We start from the raw sequence: 9,715 nt of genomic DNA on the forward strand, positions 1-9,715 counted from the left end.
TAGGTAAGTAGGTAACTATAAAATCTCAATAATTTCACACATTATCATTTATTACTTATATTATAATTATTTAAATACATGCTTCTTTTGAGTACATATTAAAGTAAAAGTTAATTTTATAGTTATATGTATAAAAATTAAACAGTATACATAAGTACCTTAGATAACCACATAGTGTCACTCATAGACTTATAATATTATATTATATAATATGTATTATAAGTCTATGGTGTCACTAGATTCTGTGCTATGATAGTACCTATGATATTATATCTTGCGACCATATTGTCCATATTATAATGATGACCATGAACTAAGATTAGGTTTGAGTCTAAATAACTCAAGGAGCAAGTTTCTAAACAACCCACCCACCAACTATATTTATTAGAACCAATGTAATTTTTAAATTTTCCATTAACTTTTACAGTTTTATGATATAGATACACTTATTTTTTACTTGAATGATCAATATTCTATTATGAATAATGAATAAACCTGTTGAACTTAAAATATTTTGTTTCCCAATTTTCGGGGCACAGCAGTCGCTTCTAGTATTCTTATAACAAGCCGCCCCTGGACCAACCACCTGCAACTATCTACAAAATTTTTAACGAAGTATTAATAAAAATGAAGATTGCAGACTTGGTAGGTATTTTAGTATTTAGACATAGATGGTCTGGGGTAGGCGGTAATCGACAATGACAGGTATCATTGTATACGAAAAACGAATCTGAACGGAGATGATTTGTCAGTCTAGGATAATTAGTAAGATATATTATATTATTACCTATATTTAAATTGTAATATATCGTTATTTTACTCGATTACGTAAAAAAAAATTCATACGCTCATCAGTTTTTCTATATTGACGCTGGAGTTTTTTTTTATAGTTATTTATAGAAAAATTTGTGGAGAACCTTGTGTTGAGTTTTTTTTAACCTTAGATATAAATTACAAAAATTTTATAAATTTTCAACTTAAAAATTCCTTGCAAATTTTCGCGATTTTGACATATTTTGTAAACATTTGAACTTTTAATGCTTATAAACAAAAATTGTGACCAACGACTTTTGATTTTTTTTTTACTACAATAAGAACAACTTATAATACACCTTGTATTAAATTTTAAAGATTTTTTGGAAAGCCAATTTTTTTTATCGGCATTTCAAGAAAAAAATTTAGAAAAAAATCGAAAATTTCAACGGTCTATAAATAGCTTAAAAAAAGTAAAATAATTTAGAAAATTTAATCGTAAATAGATAACACTAATGGGAAAAATTTCAAGTATTTATAATGATTCGTTTTTGTGTTACAGCAAAATAAAAAAATCGATTTTGTCAAAAATTGATTATGTGTAAAAATTCCTGTTTTTCCGTTACTTTTTTAGGGTTTTTCCTAATTCTTTTGAAAACTACTTGGAATTTTTTTACTTTTGACCCCCCAAAGTACCAACAGCATGAATTTTCCTTTTCAAAGAGGAGCTGAAGTAAAAACACATTGTATTATTTCCACTCCAAAACGTGATGACAGACACAAAAATAATAATAATAAAAAAAAAATCATACATATCATTGTAAAATCAATACATTCCTCACTTCGTTCAGAATCTAAAATATAAATCGTCAAATTGTAGTTTTTAAATTTATAATTTATAATAGTTAAATGCCATTGGTAATATTTTTTTTTGAATTTATAATATGTACAAATACACAATATATTTTTGGAGAGTAATAAAAGCCACCTCCTCGTGGTACTCTCTGGGTAATTCTAAATGGCTTTGTAAAACTAATCTACACAAATAAATAATAAAGTGATTCACAAAGTGTGTATTATAAAAATTTAGTCAATTAAAAAGTGCTATAATATTGTTGAGCGAAAAGAGTCCGGCTCAATAGTTTAATATAGGTAGTCATCACGTTTTCCTATAATATTTTCTAACATTTCTAATGATGCCATATTCTGATAACTTTTTTCAGTAATCCTAAATTTGTATAACAGCTCCATTATTTATAAATGATTTCTCTGATTACTCAAAAATTATAATTAAATTCAAGTTAATAATAAAGAATTACCTATATATTTGATTAAAGATTATTAATTGGTTTATATAATAGAACAATATTGAAATGTATTCCGAACCTACATGATTTTCACTATTAATTTACCTATAATTAATACATTTAATGAGTATATTATAAAACTAACACATCCTTTCGACACTTGATATTCAGATGAGCTTCTTATTGATGCTGTCAATCTTCCTCCGAGTTGAAAAACAGTCGACACATTTCCCACCAGCTTTATGACAGATTCTTCTTCACTAATAAATAGATAAAATAAAATACAATTTTTTCCTTAAATATTTTAAGTAATTTTAACTATTTTACTTCATTCAATTTTCTATGTGCTTATATATTAAAAAAACAATAATATAGACAAGACAGATTTAATCTAATATACCTACCTATACTAACCATTGAGATAAAAATTAGTTAACTATCGTCTTTATAACAAGTTGGCAGTTCATGAGAAATATTTATTTAAGTTCGTGATTTTGGTTAAACTATCAAAATATGTAAGTACCTACTAAAAATTTAAAATATGCTTTTGTAATCAAAAATAAGTCTTGAAAATGTTGAAATATTAAAAAAAAAAAATGCACAAACATTTTAAATACTTGATTAAAAATACAATATAATCAACCTGAGCCAGTTTTTAAAGTTCCTGAACCTCCAAAACTTCAAACAAAAAATTAAAAAAAAAATATCAGACCATCTAATGTATTAAAAGATAAAAGAGCTATTCGTAATAATATATTTAAATCAAACATGAATTTAAATTCCAGTGAAATTTTAAAACAAATATTTAATAAAACGTCATTGATTACAAAGAGTTCAGATAAAATAATTTTAAAAAATTCAGAAGCTTCTAATAAAATATATTCAGTCTTGGAAAAGAAAAATGTACAAAGAACTAGAACTCCCAAAAAGCTTTCAAAAGAAAAAAATTTTTTCAAAGTTCTCCTAAGATTAAATTAAAAAGTTTAAAAACTAAAAAATTTGAAGAAGAAATATCAAAAAATTGTAAAATGTTCACTAAGAATCAAACCGGTAGAAAAAGTATCAAATAATCGTGATATTGTTTCTAAAGAAATAATAAAAATGTCCGAGTATTATTTATTATTATATCTACATAATAGGGAGGCGTTGTCTCACACATAAATTCGACACTGTTTCTTAATATTGGTTGGTTCCTGGCCTATTCTATGTGACTATGTAGTGCCCAATCATTCAATGTATTGTCAAGTCTTTCATAACCTGTATCTGTATGCAGCAACCGTTAAATAAATTGTATTTGTATACAAATAGCTTCCATGCACTGATAATGTACGAACATTTTTTGGACATAAACTATTTGTTATTTAAAACGTAATAAAAAAATTATTAAAATTTGCTAAAACTACAATAAAAATAAAGAATATAAAAAAAAATCAAATACATTCGTAATGAATTTTCCAGCCTTTTTCATTTTACACAATACTTTTTTTCTTAAACGTTGTTCTAATTCATCTTCAGACTTGATATCAGAGCCCTATTAAGTTATAATAAAAATTTATAATTATTAAAAGCTTTAATACATGATAAATATAATATATAATATATCAAACTGTTATTTTTTCAGTTTTGCGTTTTTTATGTTTCTTGTCTGTTATCTTTTTTTTGTCATCTCTATCACTTTCCTATATAAGTACATAAAACGAAGATAAATAAAAATTTTAAGCTTAATTCAAAATTACACATACATCTGAACTAGAACTGGACAATCTTCTTTTACGTTTCTTTTTTTTCTTAGAATCGTCATCTTTAGATGAAGTAGAATTCTTGAGTTAAGTTGTAGACATAATAAATATATACTGTTAATAAATAAAAAAAATACTCACTTCTTCTTTCTTTTTAATAGCAGATGTTGATTTTTGTTCTCTTTCTCTGTAAAAACGATCAAGACTTTTTTCAAGGTAACGGCCACGATTGAAGGCATGTCTAGATGGACGTCTTGACCGAGAAGATGAACGATCACGGCGATCCTTTAAAGAGAAAAATTAATTTTTATTGTTGATAAGTTTTAATTACGAAAAATAAATCTTCCTGTATTCTTTGATTATTTATTTATAAACAATTAAAAATCTTACTCTTTTATCTGTAGATTTATCTTTGTCTGATTCACTACCAGAGGATCCATCTTTATTTGTTCGGTATTGCCTTTTTTTTTTGGATACTGTTTTCTTTTTTCTGAATCTCAAAATCTTTTTTACGGTATAGAATTTATAAAATTTTTAATAAATACCTGGACTTAAAGATGAATTAAATGATAATGAACTACGACTTGATGAAGTAGAATGATGCCGTTTTTTCTCTATACGTTTAGTAGAATCCCTAGATAATGATTGTTCTATAGGTTTAGGTTTATTATTTGTTTCTACAACTTTATCTTTAGTAGGTGAAACTCTAAAATAATATAAAAATAGGTATAATTATTTATTATTATTATACATCGGAACTAGTCCAATACATATTCCATAGCAGCAATTGGTTTAATCCCTAAATAGGAACCACAGATCCTTTTACTAGTTAAAGATTTTGATTTTATTAGCTACTATATGATGACATATTTTGAGTGGAATTTTACCTCAATTTATGTCTTATTTGCGTCAAATATAAGTATAAAGGTATTTACAAAAAATAAAACAAAACATACCAAAACTAGCACATACCCGGCCAAGCAGTGGCCCGCTAATGAGAAGGGGGGGAATTCACACGCTATCACCCCCCAAATGACGCCCACTGTTCCTACCAAGACTTATATAAAAGTAAAATAAACAAAAAGGAGTTATAAGGAGTCGCGGAAAACTTTTAAAAATTAAAAATAAGAACAGTAATCGAAGAAATACAAAGACCTACCTATTATTTATGAATTAAATGCTTATGTATATTATTTAAATGTTTTTTGAACGAAACTAAAAAAATAAAAACAATAATAAGAAATAAACATTATATATATAGATCATAACTGCGAAAGTTTGGCGGCCCGTCCAGTTAAAGCTGAAATATTTTATACAGTATAGTTGTGTGTTTGTGGAGGGGAGGGGTTCGCGTAATTTGCCACTATATAGTATAGTAACGTAACTCAAATTAAAAACTATAAATATGGAATCAAAATAAATACAACACTAATTTAACTTGTTAAAAAAGAGGTCTAGTTGTCAGTTGCAGGATCCGGTGTTGAGAGTTAGAATGTTGCGCATGCACTGATGAAAAAGACTACACGGCCATGCAGACCAGAGTGATGGCTGGCGACTTTGTAAAAGATCTCTGCATTTCCAATTAACTTCTTCTTGATTGCAGGAGACTCTTATTCGGCCATCCCTTGTTTCTGGGGACACATAAAAAAGTGACTTGTCTTGGTATAAAATCACTTTTCATGTCTATGGTGTTAAGTGTTATCCCAAAAAAACTAACTTAAATTGTAAATAATAAAACAACTGGTTTCAATGATAAATGATAATATAGTACACTTATACCACAATATAGTTTCAATAATTAATCTAGATTAATTATTAATCTACGTCATAACAATGTTATATATTTTAAGCTTTGACCACAGTAGAGAAAGACGATCAACCCAAATGACTACACAACTAACTTGTATAAATAGTTGTAACTAAATTCAATTTATAAGGCGTTTGTAATGTAAAAAATAAATCATAAAACAATTATGTTATTTAATTTTTGTTTAAGATTTTTTTAACAATACAATTCCAATTTCTAGTTTTTAGGATTTTTATACTACGGCGAGTAACTTATTTCAACACTGATAGACAACATGAAATATGTATAACTAATATAACTAATTAATATCTGTGTAATGTAATTACTAATTACTAATATTACTATAAGTATGGATCTAAGATCATGCAAAATAATTTTAAAAGTAGCTTGATACGAGGTTAAAAAATCTAGTAATCCCGTGATTAACTTATGACTATTTTGTTGAATTCGTGCTAATTGTTTAAACTAAAAATTATTTTATCGATATTAAGTAATCCATAACGAACTGTTTTTACCGGTCTAAGTATCTCGATTGGACAAACTGAAAAAAACCATCACGGAAGTAATCACCTACCAGTTAGTATTTTATACATTAGTCATTAGATGATTAGATAAAATGTATTGATATTAAATTTGTTTATTGTGTATATTAATCTGATTTGGACAGTAACTTTTCCGACTCCGACTACTGTTTAATGGAAAATTTTCACTTTTTCACAATGTTTTAATTCAGTTCATTGGATAGAAAAATATAACTTTCAACCTTTCTTTTACGTCTAAACCTAAACTTTCAATACAGGTGTGATAAAAAATAATTTTTTAATAGGAGTCCATAAAAATGATTTAAAAATCCCTTTCAATTATGTAAGATCTATATAACAACTATATAAAAATTGTAAAATTGTGTACTTTTGTAGTTTTCGTTGTACAATTTATGTTTATATGCATAAAAAATTAATTTGTAATTTTTATAACCATCAGTTTTAGTACACATAGATAAGCTATAACGCTATGCTGTATAAAAAGTATCGACCGGTTTATTATCGTCAATAGTGATGTAAGATAGTAAACTATAATAAAAAAACAGTTATTAACACATTTTTATAAACGTTTAAAATTTGAAACAGCTTGTGATTTTTTTTTTTTAATTTTATGGGAATTTTATTTCTAGAATTGGTTTTATCTTTAAGTGATTTCTTATTATTGAGCTTAAATACAATAAGATTTTAGCTATTGTAAAATTATTATCAATACAGTAATATACTTAGTTTTAGATACTATATTAGCTAGGTACCTTTTATTAGTTAGTATTTCTATGTGTAATAAATGTCGTGTTATGAGTTACTTTTGAATTAGTTATGAATGTTATGATATTATAAAAACTATCCCTGTACAATTTAAGTAATTCAAGTTCCACCAAGAAACGTATTCTGAATGCAGTGACTTAATAATTTAATATACTGGACGATTTCTTTTAATGGACAACACTCATTATTTTAAAATCTATATTAACTTTTTAAAAAAATATTGTTTTTACATAATTTCCTGTCAAATTTAAATAAAATTTAAAAAATAAATAATTTTTTTTTTATTGTTATCATTTTTAATATTTTTACTTTATTGAATAACATACATTTTTGATTTCATATTCTGAAGTAGAATATTTTTCGGAGTATTTTAATGCATAAGAATCGACTATTATAGTCGAGGAGTTTATGAGTTTATAACTTATAAGTATTTAAACTTTATGTGAGTGGAATAATAGACCAATATTTACGAGGTACCTATTATATATACTGCTCCATTCAGTTCTGGAAATTAAGTAAAAAATATATATTCAAAAACAATAATAGATTTTGCAATAATGAGTGTTGTTTGATAAAAGAGTAGCTCTGTATAATAAATAATGATATTATACTAATATCCCTCGATAAGATTAGCGAATATAGACAGCGATTTTATTACTTAATATTTTACAAAATTGGTTGGTTGTGTACTCTAATAATTATTTAAAATGTAAATTTTTAATTTGATTACAATTATTATATGAATTGATTTGTTTATGCGATTTAGATGATAATTATTATTCAATACCATAGTGACAAACTGACAAATGGACTAGTGAGATATTGCATAATAAAAATTAGTATGATATTAATTCGGAAAAATAATTTTTGGTATTACATTTAGTGCGATAATTATAGTACACTTTGTCATCAATGGCTCACCAGGAAATCAGTCATATGAAATTAACTTATCTAGGTGTTGATATTATTTGTATTAATAATAGAAATAATTTAAGAATTAATTTGCATTCTACATTAATTGTGATACCTAAAAATGAATTACAAATCTAAAAATGCATTATGAGGTACATCTTCAAAAATTAAAAATACTATTAGTACTTATTTATTTAAACGACAACTTTACTATTAATTAAAAATTATTATTTTAATTTCCTATTAGAATCTAAAATGTATATTGAAAGCTAATATTTAAGTTACGAGTGTTGAAATTAAAATGGATTTAGTAAATTAAGTAATTTTTATATTAATAAATACTTAAGTCTATAAATGTATATTATAATTTTTTATTTTTTAATCATACGTTTTCGAGTATCTATATACACAATACTGCACTTATTTATAATAATAAAACAAATTAAGTCATATTCAATAAAAATTCAAATAAAATAATAATGTATAAAACCATAAATTTAAGTAGAAACTCGAGTATATAATTAAATATATTGTATCTGTATGATTATAAATAGATAGAATGATAGGGTATATAAGATAAAAGCAAAACAAAAAAACTAGATTTAATTTGATTTAAAAATTAAAATTATTATTATTTGAAACACATGTTTTTTTCTTTTAAAACACTGCCACTTTGGCTATAATTATTTTAAGTTAATGGAATTTTAAGTTAATTGATTTATATATTATTATATTTTCATGACGTCAATACTCTTGTGGCATAATTATAATATTGAAATTTATTTTTATTACATTTTATTCATCTCAAGAGTTTCAGATGATGAAATATAACATATCTTATATTGGCAAGATTTAATATATATATTTTTTTTATGATAGTATAGTTTTGTATTTTTGTTGTTTTAAAATATAAATTTTCAAAAATTTTAAACATAAATTATTACAAATTAATACATTGCATAATGCTTATCATATAATGAATAATGATTCACTAAGCATACGACTCATTTTTCTTTAATAATGATTTTATTCAAGTTCTGATTTTATGGAATTTTTAAATATACTTAAAAGTCATGTTTTCAAATTCTTGATATTTTTTTTCTACTTAACGAGTGTCCTGTTGTTATATAAACTTTTGTATTTTAAACAAGAATCTTCTATTTTTATTGTAAATTATTTGGTAGATAATTTTTTTTTAATGTTGATAAATTAATACAAAATTTTAACGAATAATTATTTTACCAATTACCAAAATGGTTATACTAAAGATAATTTAGGGTGATATTGATATTTAAAAACTATTGCGTGCCGAAATCATAACATATTGTACCTTGTATCTACCTATAGATTATGTACTGTATAGTACTATAAATAAATGGGATAATTCAATGCAGTGGTTCAACCATGCTAATACATTTTTTTTATTAATAATGTACTTGAAACTAGAAAGCCACAATTTATAATAATGTTTGAATAATATAGTGGTTTTTGATTTATTTAGGTATAATAATTCAAAATATATGATTTAGGTGTTTCATAAAAATCTGAGCTAGTCAATTTTTAGTTTTGTAGTGTATTTTAAAAGTTGAATAAATATGATTTCCGTTCAGTATTGAAAAATATAAATATTATCCAATTTATACATTCTATAGCTACTATACATATGTAGATACGGGGACAAACACACGGTTGAAACACCCTGTATAGTGTTCATATTTATACAAATATTGTGTATAATAAACTGTCGGAGTGACACTTAGTAGTAGTGTAGTATTAATAGTAGTAATAGTAGTAGTAGTAGTAGTAGTAGTAGTAGTAGTAGTAGTAGTAGAAGAAGAAGTAGAAATAACCGCAACCTCATGCGCGCACAAGATTCTCAATAAATGGCGG

The sequence above is a fragment of the Rhopalosiphum padi genome, chromosome 1, assembly GCF_020882245.1.
Source record: "Rhopalosiphum padi isolate XX-2018 chromosome 1, ASM2088224v1, whole genome shotgun sequence".
Lineage (NCBI taxonomy): Eukaryota > Metazoa > Arthropoda > Insecta > Hemiptera > Aphididae > Rhopalosiphum > Rhopalosiphum padi.